The sequence below is a fragment of the Syngnathus scovelli genome, chromosome 1 (assembly GCF_024217435.2).
Source record: "Syngnathus scovelli strain Florida chromosome 1, RoL_Ssco_1.2, whole genome shotgun sequence".
In the NCBI taxonomy this organism is placed as follows: domain Eukaryota; kingdom Metazoa; phylum Chordata; class Actinopteri; order Syngnathiformes; family Syngnathidae; genus Syngnathus; species Syngnathus scovelli.
Window position 1 is genome coordinate 15,008,270 of NC_090847.1, and position 21,806 is coordinate 15,030,075.

A 21,806-nucleotide genomic window follows, 5' to 3' on the forward strand; every position below is an offset into this window, starting at 1 on the left:
AAAATGTACATTGTACCTATAAATGTATATTCACATTTTGAAATATTTTGATCTCAAGTGAATTTGGTAGAGAAAAACTCATGAACCGTTAAAATGGGATTGTTTTTAGGTATTGGCAAATTACAGTTTTTTTCTGAATGGTTAAACTTGTAACATAATTTCTGAAACTATTAATATCGATCCCCAAACCAAAGTTTGCAAAGCTCTAAGCACAAACACTGCTTAGCATTGAGTTTGTAATTTTGTAACACACTCTGAGTGCCCAGCACTCTTTTTGTAGATACAGCTCACTCCTGAGACTCCATTTCCAATTGGTCAATGTACTCCTTGCCAAACGAGACACGATATCGCTGCTGGTGCTATTGTTTACATATTCTGCAGTTGGCCACACTTTCACAGGAGAAATTTATTTTAGATAATTAGTTCACTTTGCATTCAGCCTGAGCAGTACAATTAGGCCACAGGTAAGCTGTCTGTGTTGAAGAAAATGGAGCGAACGCAGAGTGAGATTTAGAAGAGACAGAGGAAGAAGGTGTGGAGGTGAGAAACCACCTGGTGTTTTCAACACCCAATTGTAAAAAAAACTAACATTGCGAAAAATGTTATAGAAAAACAATATTAAAATTGGGATTTTTCTTGGAAAAGTCATGAAAAAGAGGAAAGCAATAAATTATTAGTTTTTAACTTAGCTTCACTTTTTTAATTGGTTTTGAGTGAAAATAGTTTTTTCCTCTGAGACTAATCAGAAAAACATTACCTCCACACTTCATTTTAAATTGAATCAATCTATAAAAAAAAATCAACCAAAACATACTTTACTGACCATAGAACATTATATGATAAAATCACAAAAAATATATATTCTTTTGAAATTAGTGAAATACAAAAAATGCAACATATTTTTCACTTTTACTTACAACTATTGTTTAGTTATTCATTTGTGCAGAATTCTTTTCTCTTAAGGTTCAGATCTTTTTTTGCGTAAGATTCAGTTCTAATTTAAAATCAATCAATTTCAAACATTTTTTTTTTGTTTCCATTCATTACTAAAAATAAAAATAAAAAACATTTTCAACTTAATCTATCTTTTTTTTTTGTCCTTCAATTCACGACCTCAATCTCCTATCCTGAGACTGCGCTTACCTCAAGGTTCAATACCACCACCTGGTAACGGCAACCTAAGGACACAATTCCTCTTACTAAGCCTCTTTTTAAGTTCTTCTCACAATATACATATAACAAGAAACATGCAGGCCGGTGCTGCCCAAGAAGATCTCTGGGTTCTGTTCCTCAAGAAAGCATGTGTTAATTGTCTCACTTTACTTACACCTTGGCACATGTACCAGAGGTGTTTGATGCATTTTTTATCAGGGACAGTCTATGAAATCAATCAAAGAAATGGCGAATACGCTGCCCGAGGTTTACGAGACGCTAGTAAATCTGATGGCTGTGGGGAAGAAGGCCCAAATGTGTGCGCTCGTTGATGCTATACCAGCCTGCGGTTACTGGCACCAAGATATATTTCTACAGTAAATTTCCAGACGGCTTGTGAGCCTTCTAAATTGTGTTGGGATGGAAAAACAAATCTCTTGCTTTTTGGTTCGGGGGTTGGGGGGGTGGGGGTGCCTGAGCAGGATTAACAGCAGTTCTGTAGTCGTCATCATGCTCAGTCGGGAGTTTGAGGTGAAAGCTTGTTCAGTCACACATCATCCTGCCTTGTTCCTTCCCAGGGCTTTGATGCGAGGGTGCCACAACATGATTCAGCGAAGGATCCGAGCATCAGTTGCCACAGTCAAGTCCGCTGGTCGGGTTTTGGTTAAAACAAAAACATTCTGCAGAAGTGTGGAAGAGCATATGGATAAAACAAGCACATTTGCAACAAAATATACGTGCAATACCTACCTGTATATGGCAGAAAACCCCCAAAACAATTTACAATTTAGTATCACCCATCTGTCTAGGTTCCATCTCTTTTTGGGTGCTGTTTGTTCCTTAGTCTGAGTTGGACAAAATAGTCAAATAAATACCAATACATTTACAAATAATGGATTCTTCAAGCTAAAATGGCTGACTTCCTGTTCAGACATCTAAACAATTTTGTGATGATCTGTGAAGCTGGTTTTGGAGCGATCAGACGTGAATTTCCTGTTCGGTTCCAGGCATGGGTCTTTGATTTTTTTTCAGCTTTCCTTTTATGATATACTGTACATGTCCACCCAATTTCCCATATACAGCATTTTCAACTTTGTATTTGACCCATTAATCTCCATCAACAACATTCGGATTACGTGTTCTTCTTTTTACCATGTCGGTTTTCAGTTGAGAGTCTCTCCGTTACGTGATCGTAGTGTTAATGCACGTAGCAGGAAGTGTGATAAGAGCCAGTGTTGAGAGTCACTGATGAGAGTTCCCAGCAGTAAGTTAGGAGTGAACATGCGAGGGGGAGAAGCGATCGATCTCATTGATCGGACACGGTGGAATTACGGCTCATGTTCTTCTTTTTTCCCTGCTTCTCTCTCTTGACTCTTAAACAGTGACTCCCACTCGCCAATGACTCAGGTATTGCTGTTGCCGCTTGTAATCTTTGTGCCGCGTGACAAAGTGGTACACGCATTTTGCTGGCTTGGAGAAAATTGTACGAGACAAAATAGAGTTGAAACAAACAAATTCACTAAAATGTTATACTTGTCCAGAAAACGGTTTTATACGTATGTGTGCAATATGCAATGAGTTACCACAATGCACTTCTGACAATGCTGTTTGCTTGTTATAATTATGAAGGCAATGGTGCCTGGCTGTTCTTTGTGGACTGAACCATTCGGGTTAAGTGCTCAGCCCATTTGTGGGCCCACTGCGATATCAGCAAACCGTCCAACTTGCATCAAGTAAGTGGTCAGACATTTAATATTCATTTTCTCAACAACAGATTTGATAATGAGAAATTAGTTCCCCAAGTATTGTTTCCGAATGTCCCGGTCAGCATGGCATCCCTTCACAAGGATGTTTCATCTTCTACACCACATGTTGGGCACGTTGCGAATGTAGCCCGGCCTGCATTACACATGCGGACACAAACGAGTTTCACATTAATTAAAAGTGATTCAGTTAGCTGGGATTTTTTTTTTATTTTGATGAATAATATGGACCTATGAGTATTCCCATTTTGTGTTAGCATCAATCCAGCAGACCTGTACGCATAGTTGTAATAATACAAAATTCACATTTCTCTTTTCAAACTCTCTCTTTGACAGTAAGCCTCAACTGGGAGAGGCACCAAGCCTGTTTTTCAATTATTTATTGGAAACCTGCCACACTACTTGACTTCACTGCCACCGTTCAGTGCTCTTATTTCAAATGTTTGCTTGCAAGTCAAGGCATGAAAAAAATCATGCCAATGATAACACATAGTATCTTTTGCGGTTTGTCGTTAGGAGTGTGGAACTTCCTCCGAGTCTTTTGCCAGCAAACCCCTCCTATCGCTTGACATGTATTCCCACTGTGGAAAAGAGCAGAGTTTGTCAGTGAGGACGGGAATGTTTGACAATTGACTGACACGCGGGAGAGTTGGAGAGATTATCAGAAGGAATAATTCCAATACTTCTGAAGACTCAGTTTTGAGAGGTGGAGGGCAGTACTGCTTGGGGGAACTGGTTGTCAAGTAATGGGAAGACTGAAATAATTGACATACTGTAGATACAGTCCAAATTCTGCATTGGCTTTGATAAAAATGAATCTAAAAGGCAAAGAAAAAGAAAAATAGTTCATCTGTTGACTGAAAAAAATTCTTCACCTTTTTATGAAAAATGCTTGATACTTACGTATCACAAAAGTACTGTAATTTATTGAATACGAAAGACACCTGATTTAAAGCTGTAACAGTTACATTTATATATATATATATATATATATATATATATATATATATATATATATATATATATATATATATATATACATATATATATACACACATAAATGAGCTGATGAATTGCTTTACTTTGTTCGCTACAAGGCTCTACGTTGTAAGTTGTTGTAAAACCATATAAATGTTTTTTTCATTTTCAAAAACAATAGCGAATAGAGCTAGTTCCACAGTAGCTTCCCAGTAGTGATGGGAAATGAAGCTTCAGATCTGCATCATGAACCAGTTTTGTGTTTCCACTCCTCTAGAGGGCACTCTCTGTTCAACTTTGGGCTAAAATTATACTGACCTGCCATTTCTTAAATTACTTTATTTAAACCAACAGTGCCATCTAGACATGTAAAAAAAATATTGTATAACAACTGGTTCAGGAAGCAAATATGAAGCTTCATTTTGCCATCACTACTTCCTAAAAAGGTCAGGTTGTTGTTTGTCTTTCTCCTTCAAATCAAACTTGTGTATCAAGGCACCCCTGTACATTGTTGCAAATGTATACATTTGGCCCCAGGAAGAAGTATTTACCACAGAAATTCTATATTTTACTGTTAAGAAATCATGCAACTTGATCGGTGACAAATTGTTACATAAGACCACAACAACATTCTCTGCTGCTTTGAACGTGAAGTTGCTTTCCTGTCAGTGTAGTTCAACAACATTTGATAGACAAAATTTGGTCTAATTCAGCTATCAGGGACTTTTTGGTGTACTGATGCTTTTGTCATTGTTGATTTGCCCAAAATAGATGTCTTCTTTTGCTAAACAATTGCTCAAAAGTCAAACTAATTGTGACAGTGTTAATTTGCCCTAAATTGATGTTTTCTTTCTGCAAAATAATTGCCCAAAAGTCAAACTAATTGTGACAAAAACACTGAATTAAGTGCCTTTCTTTTGCCAGAATGTCCCGATTGGATTGACTGCAGTGATAACCAGCTGCTTTTTAAACAAGAAATGCGTAGGTGTTTCAGAAGCCATCACTCTCTGTCTCATTTACCGCCTTATCGATGTCCTTAAGTGAGGTTCCCCAAGCACTTGCAGGGGCGGGATCCTTTTATATGGATCACTGTCAATGTTTTGGTGGTGCACAGCTGATTGGCATACCTCAAATTTAGTATAAAATGTTGTCCTGGCAGCAAAACACTGGATCGACAAAAAGTCTATACAGTGAATGATGTGCAACAGAAATTAGGAATTTGTCATCGAAAGAGAAATATTTCTACGCAAATTGTATTTGTCAAAATGTGCCGCTTTGGGTGTAAAAAAAAAGCTCCCTGAATGAAAGAGAAGGGAGGCTAGTTGGAAAGTGTAAAGGAAAGAATGACAAGAAAAAGTAACGGAAGGATACAAGGAAAGCTGGATGATAGATGAAAGGAAAGAAGTAGGAAAAGCAAAACAGGAGGGAACCTTTTCTTATTTAACTGTGTTAAATGAATGTAATTGTAATAAATGTGATAAGTGTACGTGTATACATGTCAAGAAAAGCACTACCTTTGGTCCACCCAATGGAACAAATTACTACCGTAATTTTCGGACTATAAGTCGCCACTACACGACCAAGCATGAGAAAAAATACATTTGTCTGATAAACAGGGCGCATCAGCGGCTGATGCATTGCTAGCAAAACTGCAAGCCCAACAACACTTTTTATCAAACTTCACACCCAGAGATGGAGCGGCTTTGTCATTTGAGGAAAAGTTAAAGAAGTTAAGAATAAATTGTACTGATTAATGATTGTTTTTTTATTTGACCTATACACCACAATTTCACATAGCTTAATATAAATATAAACAGAATAATTGTATTCTTCTAATTACCAGTACCAACTATTTAAAATAAATAATTTAGTGCATTTTACAATGGGAGAAAATTGAGCAGGTTTAATTTATCGTTGGTGTGGCCCTCTGACACAACTCAGGTTTTTCATGTGGCCCTTTGTAAAAATTAATTGCCCACCCCTGTGATAGTGTGTGACGTGAGCTTACATTTTTCTTTTCCTGTTTTCCATTTTCTGCTGTGAGGTCTGAGCACTCTTTGGAATTATTATTACATTAAGATGAAAGCATGTCAGAAGCCAATGAATCATCCTAATGATGTGTCGCTGTTGTGCTAAGAGCACACAAAAAAATGAAAACAATTGAATGAATTAACACAGGGCAGTGTGGCATGAAAAAAAAAAATCGACTTAATGTTTTGCTCTTAAAACCTTTCTCACTGTCACCTCCCAACAGGAGGCCTAACGTCACCTGTAATAAATCAAGTACCTTGGTCAGTGGAAGAAGTGGAAGTGGTCAGTGGCAAAAATGCATGATATACATTTAAATAAATGTATTATTTAAATCATGTTCGAAATAAAGATTCATTCATAAATAACATGTTTGCATTACCCTTCACCATATCATGAACCACGTCATCTTTCTATCTCTACGCCTTGACTGTATATTATTAAATTATATATATATATATATATATATATATATATATATATATATATATATATATATATATATATATATAGTGCTTTCCAGTACTGCCCCCCACCCCTTACCAAAGATGAAATTAACCTTGATGCAAACTAACACAAGTAGACCATGCAAATGAAATGAGCCAGAGAAGAGGATGTTTGTTTGTTTTTAACTCATTGCAAATCATTTTGAAGAAGATTTCAATAAAATCAATGGCACAGATTGCGTTGCAGAAGGGTAATCAATGCCTTTCCTATTATAATGAGAAGTGGAGCAAAAGCCCCCATCGGCTTCCAGTTACGCCCCTGCCATCGATTGGTGTGTAGGTATGCGGGAGGCTGGCGTGATTTAGTTTTGTTCCAAAGCAAGCTTTTCAGCCCATTACGCTCCATTCACCTCTCTTTGGCCGTCTCCATCATCATTAACACCTGCCCGGTCATTACATTGTGTGGGCAGATAATAGGAGCCAGATTATAGAGTCCATCATTTCTCTTCCAAATTATGCAGGCTAACGATTCGTGCAGCCGAGAGAATGGTTATAAAGGGTCAGTGGGTCAAAAAGCCAAGGTCGCAGCAGCAGGTCATCATCAAGAACATGAAAAACACACGTCAGTGTGTGCTTTCAGTGAGGAGCCTTTCCCCCCCGACACCAAGTACAAAGCAAAGGACTTTGCTGGCAAGTGAGGCCTTACTTACCTGAGAGTGTCACCTTGTGTCAAGACTCACCAATTCGCTACATGAGGGCACGACATGCACAAGATGAGCAAACTTGCTGATTGAACGCCGGTGCTGCATCTAAACATTTCTTGAGTTGAAGGTGGGTTAGGTCTTTAGTTGGGTTCAGGTCTGGGCAGTTTTATTTAAAAATTGCTCGGCTTATTTCAGACTGGCAACCAGCCCAAGTTGTTCATCGTAAGACATCAAAGTGAACTTCGTTGGTAAAAAAAAAAAAAAAGATAAATGTTAACAAGTGATGTGAATGGACACCTCACAACATATAAGTTTTTGATTTAGGTATCCAATTCAACTGGGATTAAATCTGAAACCTTAATATCCATTTCCCATAAAATAACAAAAATAATGACTAGAAGGTGAAGTAATTTTTTTTTCATGTTATCTTTTATGATATAGAACATTTAAGTGCTTTTTCGTGAAGCAACATTACACACCAGCAGGGTAACAGCAGAATAAATGAGTGCGACCTTACAAACAAATCCAAGCAACACCATTATACATCTTATTACAACATTTCTATATCATTACACAACTAAGGGCCTATTAAATTAAGCAATTTGCCGCCAGCTTTCCCTTTGGCTCAGGATGGGGGTGGGGGGGAGTTCACTGCAGCGTCTACATTACCTTAAGACTGTCATCATTAATTTAGACCTCTCGTTTTTTTGAAGAGTAACTTTTTATCTCTCTACAGTCTCCAATTTTTTTATCGGAGTAGTTCTTTGTAGTCTGTCAGGAAAATGCCGGAACTTTAAACCTTCATCTATCACTTGCAGTTTGAAACCTCAAAATGACACCAACATATGCTGGGACCATTGTAAAAAGTTTTATATCCAGTCTGGCCTTCCTGTGTGCAGTTTGCATGTTCTCCCCGTACCTACGTGGGTTTCCTCCCACGTTCCAAAAACATGATTGGTAGGCCGATTCAGCACTCCAAATTGCCCGTAGATTTGAGTGTGTGCGAATGGTAATTTGTCTGTGTGTGCCCTGCGATTGGCTGGCAATCTAGTTCAGGGTGTCAGTGTTTAAAAGTTACAGTGAGTTGTCGGTCCACCAGTGACAACGGCAGATAGACCGGGTAAAACAGGTGACGACAGGTGTAAATTACCAATCTGTGTTGTTTCTTGCACAAGTGAAGAACAAATTTCGTTGCACGTTTAGGATCGATATGCGTAAATACTTAATAAAAATATCCCGTTTCCTAAATACATCCCCTTTAGTTGCAGTTAACGTGACTTTACAGGAAGGTTTGACCAAACCGACCTTATGTAATAGCAACGTTTTGCCGGTGCTCCACGAAAATAATGAATGCAAATAGTGTGCTGATCTTTGTTGGGCCCTCCCCAGATTGATTTCCACATTGCTAAATCAAAGAACCTTGACTGTGTTGCAATCAATACATCCCTCGTCTGAACCGCATCTCTGCTCAAATAGTTCAGAACAAAAGAACAGCAGACACATCAGGAAATGAATTAGGGTCATCTTCCACACTGACATTTTTTTTCTGTAGTATATCATTCTACGGTTGGCTGGAGTTGCTTAAGATCGTCCGTGAGGAAAGGTCAAGCTTAAGAGATTGCATTTGTCACAGCTGGGATCCCCCTCTAAATGACTACGACGTTTCGTCAACGTGCAGCCAATTGAATGAAAGTGCTGACATTTTGATGTGTATTTAGCCTCAAATGACAGAAGTTTGGAGCTCATGTTAAATACCCAACATCATTGTCGCTAATGGTCTCCTCCACAGTTGGCGCCCCTGTGCTTATGTCCTTTGATGCTGATGTTGGTGCACCCATACATTTTAGAGTCCTTGCACGCTTGCTCAGGGTGGATTAGCATTCAAGTGGCATAATTGTGATAAACATAAATAGAAAATCGCACAGACCAGGATTTCCTCAGATCGAAATCATGTCCCTTATAGCTGTGGATGAAAGGAAGTGAAGTTGCAGCTGCACATTGATGTCAGAAGTGGGATTCAGTTCAAACAACGACCTGAACACCTTAGCAAATGATTAACATGTTCCTCTGTACCATCACTGGACATTTGGAATAAAGCATACTATAAGAGATCCAGTTTACAGTTATGGTAAACAATGATATAACTACAAAACATTGACCGGTCCGCAATGTATGCTTTCTGTCCTTGTATAGTACGTGTGGTTATTATTGCTTGTTGAAATTGATACATTTTCAGCATGTAGCCAAAGGCGTTCTGTCGCTCGAGGCAATAAAAACATTGATTTCCAGCAAGGACAACGGGCAAATGAACAAGTGCGAACACCTCCTGTGTCATAATGATAAAGCCCTTTCTCCTAAGTGACATTTAGTGCATCCGACAGAATTGAACCAACCCTGCTCACTTATTTTCACTGTCAATACACAGTTATAACCTTGAGTCACGCAGGCTGTTGTCAATTAAAAGGGACAGAAGTATCTGGTCAAATCTAAATTATCTATCAGCAAATGCCTTTGTTGCACTGACCTCCTCTGCCCATAGCCCATGTATTATTTGCTATCCTTTTTAATTGCTAATGAACCGTCCCATTAGGATTTAGTAACAAAATGAAATCCTCACATTTATTGAATTATTAGACCTTTGCCAGTATATTTCATCTTTTCCTTCAAATTTCTGTTTTTAACCGTTTCTGCCCATAGTCTATATATAGACGCTCCAATTTCCATAACATCTGGCGCCCTCAAATGACGACCAACATTCGTGCCGGTTATATCCGGTTATAACCAGTCTTTCACCTGTCAAACGGAATCGCCGCCATCTGCCCAGTGTATGAGTCAGTCGCGCTAGGTGATCAAAGCCGGACAGTTGCGATTCACGATGGAACATGATCAAAGGTAAGCTCCGGGAAATTGATAAGACTCGACATAGGGGCATGAAACTTTTAGGGAACAACTATCATATAATGGTTATTGACTGATGTGATTGTTGTGATGATTCGCCCTGACGTATTTCCTCCATGTATTATTTTATGCAAAACATCTATATATAGACTATGGGCGTCTACGCGTACAAAATCGGTGCTGGATGAGCACAGGTGAAGATCTCCAGTGCGCCCTCGTTGCTGGGGCCATATCACGCAACAGGTTCATCCGCTACATTCACTGCGCCGACAACGCGCACCTGAACCTCAGCGACCGGATGACAAAGCTGCGTCCCATGATGGACATCCTCAACGCTCGGTTCGGGGAGGTGTATCCAATGGACTGCAATGTTGATCTGGACGAGGCAATGATCGAATATTTTGGAAGACACGGATGCAATCAAGCAATCCGAAACAAGCCGGTGCGGTTCGGCTTCAAGGCCTGGTGCCTGAACAGCGGGACCAGCGGCTTCCTGCTCCGCTTTGACATCTACCAGGGGGCGAGTGGAGATGCCTCTGAAGTGGAACGCAAGTTCGGCAAGGGCGGTGGCACGCTCCTTCGACTTCTGGACGACCTCCCCGATGCTTTGCGTGCACTTCCACTACGCGTCTACATCGACAACTATTTCACCGGCCTCCCGCTAGTTGCAGAGCTGCGCAGGCGGGGCTACGCTTGCACGGGGACGATCCGAGAAAACCGCATCCCGCGCTCCTGCCCGATCACAGATCAGAAAGCTATGAAGAACAAGCCGCGTGGTGCCGTGTCTGTCGTGTACGACACGGCAAACAAGATTGCGCTCACTCGGTGGAAGGATAACGCCGTGGTCACCATCGCCTCCACCCTCGCCGCCGAGCATCCTCTGCAGAAGGCGTCACGCTGGTCAGCGAAGGAGAAGAAGAAGGCGGCAGTGGACCAGCGATTTGTTGTCCAGCTGTACAACCGCAGCATGGGCGGCATGGACCGCGCCGACCAGAGCATCGGGCTCTACCACATCAACATGCGTCGGAAGAAGTGGTGGTGGCCGATATTCACCTGGATGCTGGACGCGGCCATCTTCAACGCATGGGTGCTGCGCCGGCTGGATGAGCATTGCGGGATGTCTCTGCTGGACTTCCGACGCGAGGTGGCCCGAACTCTGCTTGCAGCACCAGGCCTCACTCGAGCTCGGAGAGTGGGCAGACCACGCCTGTGCGCAGTTGCCGATGACTCACGCTTCGACGGCATGGAGCACTGGCCAGAAGTGGCGGAGCAAGGCCGAAAGTGCGCACTGCCGACTTGCAAATCGCGTCCATCCAGTGTGTGCTCCAAGTGCCGCGTGGGACTGTGCATGAAGTGTTTCCGCAGTTACCATCAGCCGGAACAGAATGTGTGAGAAGCACTGATCCGTTTTCTGACCGGAAGTGGCGGCGCAAGGCTGAACAAATCACGGCCATCCACTGCGTTTATGGTACCGCAATCTTCAGTCCACTGCGTTTATTGTACCATGGTTTTGTACCGTTTTCCCAGAAAGTTTGTTGCCAATAAATACGGCTATGAAAGCCAACTTGTGTTCATACAAACTTCGGCATTTTCTTACGACTGGTCCCCATACCCCATACAGACGGCCGCTGTTGACTGGAGGCGTTGCACATGCATGCCCATTGAAAATTGGGAAATGGTCCCTTTCATGTTGCAGACAGCTGTTACGTGTAAAACACAACTAACTCTGAACATTCAAATAAATTACATCACGTTACACTTGTAAATAGTCAGAATGCTCCGATTTTTGTGCACGTATCAGCCCATAGTCTATATATAGATCCCGCATATCTCGTGTACGATACGTCATAAACAAAAAAGCGCGGCGTATTCGTACTTAGAGACACCTAAGGACCCAGAAAATATGCACCTTTTTAGAAAAAAAAAATTGGGCAGATCTTGTAAGCAAAAATACAAGCACATTTGTCGATGTTCACATTCATCAAGTTGAATATGAAAAACATGGCTACCAGAAGAACGAGTGCAACAAAAAAATTTGCGTTCCATATTTACCATATGGCGGTAAGACCAAGACTAACTCATGACATCATGTAAACACATTACACTGTGACACGCATGCAACTCATACACTGTTTTTGTTACTTTGGCTATTAAGTACAGGTATCATATGCTATATAACATATGTCGGATTTATCAAAGGAATTCTCATTGTCGGCAGACCAGTATCCCATTAGCACCATGGCCAGCACCCATGAAATTGAAGTTTCAATAGACTGACTCTGAAGACGTGATGAAAAAAATAGAAAATTGTGAGGTGTGGACACGTTTATGGTCACTTTGCTCAGCTCTTGATGACGGGCCCTCATAGTGAGTACATGGTTAAATTAATCGCTTGTTTGTCAACATTCAGAATCCTGCATGACGATTTATTGCTGGTCTTATAAGCATATAGTGAAGTATAGTGGCAGATATCAATAGATGAATAGATGAAATCCAAAGATAAGGTCTATGTCAGAGTAGACCCAAGGTCACATATCTACCGACTATTAGTCGTGCTGGTAGTGTTGGTGGTAATAACGATGGAAGGGGTGGTGTTGTCAGTAGAGTAGTAACAGTGGTATTTGTGGTATTACTCTTTGTAGTCGTGTGATGGTGATGGTAGGTGCAGTACCAGTGCCACTATTGTTGTTAGTAGTGATAGTAGAAGTCATAATGGTCGTAGTAGTAATGGTCGCAGCGGTAGTTTGTAGTATTGATGGTGGTCATAGTGATTAACTCACAATTTAAAGAGTGTAATATTTAATGGCTACTCTTTATTCTAATCCAGCACGCTCTTATTTCGTCCGTCACAGGCTTACATAACATCCAGAGGATTCATAAGCACTATAATAGGCATACTCTTTTCTTCCAGAGCACTTCAATCACTGCGACTTTGTCTCAGGGGCTCGCCATACATGAGTCAGTGTTTCAGTTTTGCCCCGCAATCACTTGTGAGCTTGGCCAGGCTCTCCGAAGCCACCTCGTGATGCAGCCGTGCTATTTCCATAATTTTGACTCAACACAATCCTTTTTGATCGCACGCGATCCCTCTTTAGCACCTGGCCGCTGACCATTTCCTGCCAACAGCACGTCCAGTTGGCTTGGAAAAACCGTGGAGACGTGATGAGTCTGCTCCACATTTCCAAGAGATGGACAAATTGGGCTAAGACATGGGCTGTTGAGAGCAGAAGGAAAGTTAATCCTGAAACGACAGTTTCTTTCTTTCTTTCTTTCTTTCTTTCTTTCTTTCTTTCTTTCTTTCTTTCTTTCTTTCTTTCTTTCTTTCTTTCTTTCTTTCCCTCTTTCTTTCCTTCTTTCTTTCCCTCTTTCTTTCTTTCTTTCCCTCTTTCTTTCTTTCTTTCTTTCTTTCTTTCTTTCTTTCTTTCTTTCTTTCTTTCTTTCTTTCTTTCTTTCTTTCTTTCTTTCTTTCCCTCTTTCTTTGTCTCATTCTTTCTTGCGTTCTCTCATTCTTTCTTGCTTTCCCTCATTCTTTCTGTTTATGCATCATTGCTGATGTTTTCCCAAGCTTGTTTTAGCCTTATTTGCACATCACTGTTTACTGTGGCGGCCCCATTGTGGAAGAAGTGTCCAATTAAATCTGGATTTGTTGGCATATGCTATCACATCGGGATTCCTGATGTCAATCCTAATCTGTTCATTTCTTGTATGACAGGGGGTTTCAGCTTTGGGTGCAAGTATTTTTTAATCACTTAATCACCCTCTGCTATATATAATGCATGTGTGCATAAATTTAAAAAAAAAGAGAGAGAAAAAATGCATGACACGAAACCAAAACATGTAGGTACGGCATCCTAATGAAAAGCGATAAAATACTAACATGATCCTCGCCGTGTACTAATATATAGTAACAAGATAGCAACATGAAGAGAGAAACTGCTAAAGCAGATCAATTAGGATTTCTATCTCCTGTAGTCTGGGGCTGTGTCCAAATGTCCACTCTTATCCCCTAACGGCCTAACCCCTCATTCACTAAATAGTCCCCCACCATTTATAGCACTATACAGTCGGTCCCTCAATATGTTTGCCGATTCAAACACCCACCCCTCTACTTGCTTCTCGTCCCATATCACGTAACTACCGTACCTGGTATGATGCATGATCACATTTGGATACCCCTATAAAATAGCTTAACCACTTAATAGCACACAAAACAGGAAATAGTGTACACATTTGAACACAGCCTGGATGGTTTCTAAAAAAAATTGATAAAATGCTAAAATGTTTCCACGCTATGCTTACATAACGCACGATAGCAACATGAGTAGAGATCAGTGTGAAAGGAAATCAATAAGAATTTTGCATTTTGCACTATAGTCTGATATTTTGCTGAAGGAGAACTGATACAATGCTAATATGCTAACAGTTGGTATGCTAACATGTGTTAAGATAGTAACATTATGCAAAAAAATCAGGCAGATTAATGAGTACTTTCCATCTTGCCCTGCAGCTGGGCACTCGATCACTAAATTCATCAAATACTAACATTGATTGATGCAGATTCTATATTATATCTTGCCATGTAGTCTTGCTTTATACCTAGCGAGAACTGTTAAAATGCTGTCTAGCAAACACTTGCTATGCTAGCATTTACTGTTAGCAAGATAGCACTTTCTTGATTCATGCTGATGCAGATCTTGACCTGTAGTCAAGTGCTATATCGACGGATAATTGATGCAACTCTAACATACTAACAGTGTGTAGAAGAAATGAAAATTGTGTTCTAGTGTGCATGCCCACAGACGCAGATTCAACGTGTCCTTGAGCAAAACATTAGCCACGCTAAATGTTCATGACGAGCTACTTGAGGAGCCTTTCTTATTGTCTTTTATTAAAAGCAATCAAATGCGACCCTGAGGGCTAACAATATGATTGTGTTTAATCAGCCATCCAGCTCACGCTGATATTGCTCTATTGATCGCTGATGTGAGTTATGACATTGACTTGACTCTCTGCATTTACGAAACATCCTTTTACTATAATCTTTAGTCATTACAGCAGGGGTACACCGACTTTATTGAGAGTGAGAGCTCCTTCTTGTGTACTGATGAGTGCAAAAGGCTATCAATTTGATACATGAGTTAACAAATTTGTTCAAAATGTCTTAATAATTAGTATTTTACTATCAATAATCAATTATATTCATTTTCAGACACTGATCATGTTTAATGATAAATAATATTTACAACACTCTTTTGCATAGTGTAAATCTCTGCCAGTGTTTGGCACCACCTTGGTGACCTCTGCTTTACAATATTTGCATCCTGTACTTGAATATTATTAAAAAGACCACTCCTGCTAACACGTTTTTGCACAGTGTAAATCTCTGCCAGTGTTCGTATTTTTATTTATTTTTAAGATAATTTCTATAATATTCCTAGAAAATCACAATGTCCTATCACTGGTGAGTTATTTTTAGAACAGCCCCACGGGCAACTCATGTTGTTCTCACGGGCTACCTAGTGCCCATGACTACTCCTACTACCACTGGCAGTACTACTCCAATTTCTATTACAACGAGTATTGCTACCACTATCACCAGGGCTACTGCATACACCATCATTACTACAATCACCAGTGCTAGTACTACCACCACGATAAATATCAGAACCACCACCATATTATTACCAATACCACCATGACTACCATCACAAGCAACACCACCACTGCTCATACCACTACTACCACCACTCCGACTCCCACCTACTACTATTACCACCACCTTTTACTACTAATACCGCCACAATTACTACTACTCTCAGTAATAGTGGTAGTCGTGGTAGCTACGGTATTATTGCCATGACTACCACTATTACTTCTGCCAGGACCTCTTCTACAGCATTGTCACAAAAATACTATTAATAATCATTTAATATTGCCAATTTGCTACTACTACCACTAGTACATCTGCCAGTAGCTCTTCTACAACATTGCCACAAAAATGTAACTAATAATTATTTAATATTGACAATTTGCTGGAACCGCTCATTACAGTGCTTCAAATGTAATTGTCTGTGATACAGTATTAAATTTTTGACTGGTTGGGAGCACAGGGCAAAAACACAATGCTGATATCGCTGAATTACGTATGTCCAATATACATGTATTTTTTGCTCTCCATTGTGTTAGATGGAGGAGAAGGTCACATCAGAGATCCATGGGGTTACTCAGTTCGAGCGACTGCTGCTGCCCCATCGGCAATTACACTCCATATTCTGATTTATTCTCACAGTTCTTCAAGCTCTGGTCGAGACTGGACTCGGAGCTCAAGCTATATTTTTAGAGGAGTGGAACAGAAAGTACACTCGCTTGTAGTTGTAGTCTGCATATCTTGTCATACAGTATACTGTTAACCACATTTTTTCCTGATTTTAATTGAAACTTTTTTTGTTGTCTACACTATTCATTTTTGTTCTATACCAGTTTTGACCAGTAGAAAGCACAACAGGTTTTCCTTGTATGTTAAATGTGCTTTATAAATTAAAAGTAATTGATAACTATAATGATGGAAATGAAATTCCATCCATCCAGCCATTTTCTGTACCGCTTTGTCCCCACGGGGGTCATGGGCGTGCTGGAGCCTATCCCATCCGTCATTGGGCAGTAGGCGGGGGACACCCTGAACCGGTTACCAGCCAATCGCAGGGCACACAGAGACAAACAACGACATGGATCATGGCCAATCAAGGCGGCGCTTCTCATTTTCTTTAAACGCGGCAGTTGCACATGAGAGTCTTGCCAGGGCGCAAGCACATTTGAGTTGGGGACTGGGGGACTGCAAAATAATCGTTCCAATCTAAATTTACTTTGTAGGATACCCTGAATCTTCGTTCAAGTGTACCTGGTGAAATAACCACTGTGGCTTACTGCTGTCGCAGCAAACTGTCGGTGTTGCTTTGTTTTGTGTTTCACAGCTGAGAAATCATTAATCTTGCCTTGTCCCTGTTGCTTTGACTTTCTTTGACTTTGTCATTATTTCCGTAGTTCTAATTTAGATTGGTGCCAGCATTTCTTGTATTGTTTTACTTTTCTTTCTTGTCACCTTTTTTAACCTTTGTCCCCCCCTTCCCCTCACTGTTTTATCCAAAGTTTACACTGCCGCCTGCAAGGAAAAGTTTGTCCCGGCTCCTGTCTGACATTTACACGACCTTTTGAACCAAATTCCCCCGTCTCTCCTTACCCTTGCTGTCGTCCCCCCCCCCCCCCCCTTTGCATATGAAACACACACCGCCATGTGTTGAATTAGCTTCTTGTCTAGTCTGTTTGAAGCGACACAGATAAAGAAAAGGAAATCACAAAGGGCTTTTTAATTCTGTTCATAAAGCCTCTCTCACTCGAGGCTTAGTTCCAATAATGCTAAATTCATGCTGCAGTGAATGTCGTCCTTGCCGTATTGAATTCAAAGTTCAATTCACGATTCTAAAATGGCAGCCTTTCATGGTAGCATACTCATTGCTCATCTATGGGAAAGGAAGTATATACTTTTTCAACCCCCACACACATTCCCAATTGCATCCAATTGTCTCCTTTTTTACAAAGTACCATCTCATCACTTTATTTTATTTTTGGGAGACTGCATTTGCATTCAAGCCACAAGGTAAAACGTGAATGGAGTGATGTAACGCAATTTGTGAGTGGAGCGCTCTTAAGAAATTTACGACCCATCGAATGTGTTTGAAGTGTTTTGTTTTTTTTTGGAGGGGGGAGTTGGACCTTTTCCAGGGTGCGTTCATGAGAGGTTAGTGGCATTGCAATTTAATGTGTAGTGCTCATTCGATGGCCAAGCGCATTAAGTTATTTGTGTTGTTTGTTGAATTTATGTTTCAAAACTTCAGGTTACACTCACTCGCCCCTTGTCAACGAGTACCATCTATAATATTTAAGAACATTACTACAATAGAACAAACGACAAAAGACATTACAGGAGCAAGACAGTGAGTTCGGTTGTACTTTATTCTAGTGTTTTACCATGTGTACTATACTTACATTATTGTTAATCGATATTCATACACAAATCCATCAAAGTTTTCATCTTCTTAATCTGAATTAAGCAGTTGGGCAAATTCACCATTAAACTTGACAAGTTCCCTCTTGTCATTGTGTCGTCGTTGTCACGGTCCTCTTCAGCAATGAGCTCGGCTTTCCAGAAAGCTTGAATTGTGCCTCGTAAGAATGTCTCTTTGTTGATGCTATTTTAGAGAGTCCTCATGTTGTTGTTTTTTTTGCACAAACCATATATATTTATCAATTTTGATGGCGGTACATATTGTACGTATTACATATTGTCTACATACTTTATGCAAAACGTAATGTCCTCTGATTAGGTCATTAGGTTTCTATATTACATCCCTGTGGTGGCAGCCACACAACAACATTTACAGATTTTAGAATTCGGTCCACACAAAAGGCACGACTTATTAAAAGGTGCACCTTCGGTTTTTAAGAAAATTAAAGACTTTTAAGCGTACCTAATACAGTATTAACAAATACATCATGTAGCAGCTAAGCCCTCTCATGCCAGAGACTTGTAGTGTACTTTGATCCTGTTGACCATGTCTTCCTCTACCTGAGCCATTTATGAGGCCCAGATTCCCATCCTCCGGGAAGCCTCATTAAGCCTATTTTTCAATTAAGCTGCCTCACAAACTGCTGTGTGGCACTGTGCTCAAATCACTCCTGGCGCTGGATCAGCAGCTGCCTTTGTGAAGAACCGTATAGAAGATTATGTCGATTATGTGGAATTCTTTGATTAATTGTGACCTAAAGCAATTGAGGAAAAATGACTAGCACTAATTAGCTGCAAGAAGCAAAGATGTTGTTGATTCAACTAAACATTTGATCCACAACAATAAAATACTTTTGTTATAGGAAAATGCCAAATCAATATTTCAACATCAGTTGTTGTGTTTTCAAGAGCGAAATGATAGCCGATCAACGCTGAAACTTGCAACTGTAACATTTTGAAAGGTTCCAACCAAGGGCACGTTCGAAAATTTGCCACTCATTACAGTGAGTGTGTTCAGAGAGGTAAAGTTGCTCTCCACTCCCATTCATTTCCGATTGCAACCAGCTTTGTCGTACTGTGTCCCCAATTTGATCGTCTTGTGCACGCACCAGTACTCTGTTTTGGTGCACTCTGAATTACCAAATAGCAAATTTGAGCAACACTCAGTTTCTTTAACTGTCTCTGTGAACCACTGTGTGGTCAGAGTGTATTTCCAAATGCGCCCCAAATACTTTATAGTGACTCAAATCCTTTCCTTCTGGGGAGGTTCATCAATAAAGATAAGCTTTGATTTTATGCAAACTTTGGGGTCCAGAATTTGGGAATCACGCTAACCCAGACAGTGTGTTATTTAGAAAGTCTTAGAAGAAATCGAGAAATTGCAGTGGGAAACTAAGATCCATGTGTTTGCATTTGGGGAATAACATCATTGTTTTGGGTAAATATTAATATGAAATAATTCACCATGTAGTTTTTGTCATTACCCTGCCTCTGCTTACTGCAGGTGGGTTTGTTCTATTGTGGTAATGCTTTATGTTATTGCTGCGGTCACTTTAAGAGAGATTCACAACGGGTTGACGGGAGTGAGGAACACGGAAGGAGAAAAAGAACGACATGACGTTGTGTTGTCAAAAGTAGAAACTGCCTCTTGTCTTTTCGCACTCCAATTTCTACAATATCGACCATTTAAAATCTGACAAAAAAATTGGGGACCATGACCAAACCGCATTAGACAGAAAGTCTCGTAGAATCGAAGCTTAGCTGCAGTTTGTCTTCTTTTTATGGGAAAAAAAAACTGACAAATGTAACAATGACAGAAGAGTCAAATGCAAACATTTCATAAAATATAATCATTTAAAATCACTTATTTATTTCCCTTTTAGGGAAGTGCAAACTCTAAAGTCCAAAATTTGTCTTAAACGATGGAGACAAGTGAACGTAATAAATACTTATTGCAAGTCACATTAACCCAGGATCATTTTTCCGGGACTTTCTTCCTCTACTTTTTCCATCTAATCACACTTTCTGAGACTTAGGGTGTTTGTCCAGGTGTTTGCGGCCAAGTCCCCCAGACAAAATCAATAGGGGCATTGACAGGTTTGCAGATGATAATCTCAGAGACATCAGAGGCGGAAAAAAATGTGGCAGGGACATGTCAAATGTTATTTCCTCAGTTTTGTCAACATCACGTGTCGCTATGTCATCGCTATGTCGCCGGTTATTCTTCAGTCACAAATTCCACTGATAATGCCGACCATTCAGCCAAGTGTTATTGCTTAAAACACTTTCTTTTCGGATAGGCGGTCAAGGAAATAACCCTTTTGTGGACTTCAGGGGAAAATATAAATCAAATTAACTGTTACAAATTAAAATTTAATATCTAACGACCTATGAACAATTCAATTCAGAAAAAAGCCAGAAATGGCTGCAGGGAGGTTCCTCATTTCTTGCTCTTTTAAGTCAGCCATTCGAAGGCGAATTGTTTTGTGGTCTTGTGGGCCTAAGTAGAGATGCCCACATACATTTTGAGACTGGTGATCCCCGTTATTCTGACATATAAGCAATGTCTCTACAATGATTTTGAATGGACAAATTGTGATTGGTCCCTCCTGTAACTCCTACTCAGACATGGAGGGAGAGATTGTGGCCACATTCCTCATTAAAAGTGGGCGTATTTCAAGGCGTTCGTTGTTTCATTCTCCAAAACGAATGGATAAAATAGAAAACGCTACCTTTTTTCATTTTCCTGATCAAAAATTACCTAAACTGAGCTTTTTAGTGATAAATGGCCACCGCTGGATGATCAATTTTACTTTTAAGAAATGGTTCATCATACAGCAAGAATTCCCTCAATGATATTTTTGGGTGTATCGCAGAGAAAATAAAAAACAACAACTGGAGGTTTAAGAGTCAAGACAGTGCTGTTTCTGGAGCTTCCCCACCTGCTTGTCATTCCATATTCCAGAGTTGGCACAATGAGCTGATGCGGTTTTGCCGTTTAGGCGGAAAAATGAACGAATCGGGCATGCGATAATTGCACGTTTGTCATCCACTCTCGCTTGGACTGACATTTCTTCCAGGATTGTTTTATTCCGGATGGCGGCGCATTTGCGGCGCCTCGGTTGGTCCAAGTGGGCGAGCTCTCTCACCACGTCACTTCTTATTGGTTTCTTCTGTATTTCAGCCTGCGGTCAGCAACCTGCGAGGTGCATCCCACGCAAGCCCTGGTCTTGGATCGACATCTCTAAAAGTCGACGTCGGGTAGCCTTGCAGGTACGCCATTTTGTGGTTCCTGGTTGTTTGACTCAATCACAAGAGGCTAAAGTTTATTCTATTGATATGACAATGATGTAAATATGCACATCACAAGACTCTTTTTTTAAATTAATGTAAGGTTACAAGAAAGGTTTATTCTAGCGTTTTAAATTAAGATTTCAAACCAGGTTTAATTGGGGTGTTATGGTTTGGGAAAAGTCTTGTGTTGCATTTGAAATTAACTTTTCATGTAAAGTTTCAGACTCTGGGTAACAAAGCTTTCAAGCCAAGTTTAAGATTTGAAAGTTGAATTGTAAGGCAGTGAAGGAGTTGACACTAGTTGTGTGCGATACTGCACATTTTGGTATCAATCCAAAAATGAGTAAATACAGGGCCAATAATGAATAGTTATGCATCATCAAATTGCTAATTGCACTTCAGTTTTATGGCCTCTAAGTGTTTTTGTTAAGTTTCATTTTTTATCAACAGTTTTTAACATTTAAAAGTTAAAGGACAGAGA

At 40.2% G+C, this 21,806-nt stretch overlaps 1 protein-coding gene across 7 annotated transcripts in view; it reads left to right on the top strand.

The window, feature by feature from the left end:
* Positions 1-21,806, top strand: part of lingo2 (leucine rich repeat and Ig domain containing 2) — a 189,258-nt gene that overhangs the window by 54,102 nt on the left and 113,350 nt on the right. For all 7 annotated transcript variants that reach the window (XR_011086169.1, XR_011086168.1, XR_011086166.1 and 4 more), the window contains one exon: positions 21,216-21,304. The gene's annotated coding sequence lies outside the window, so the exon portion shown is untranslated. The remainder of the gene's footprint in view (positions 1-21,215; positions 21,305-21,806) is intronic.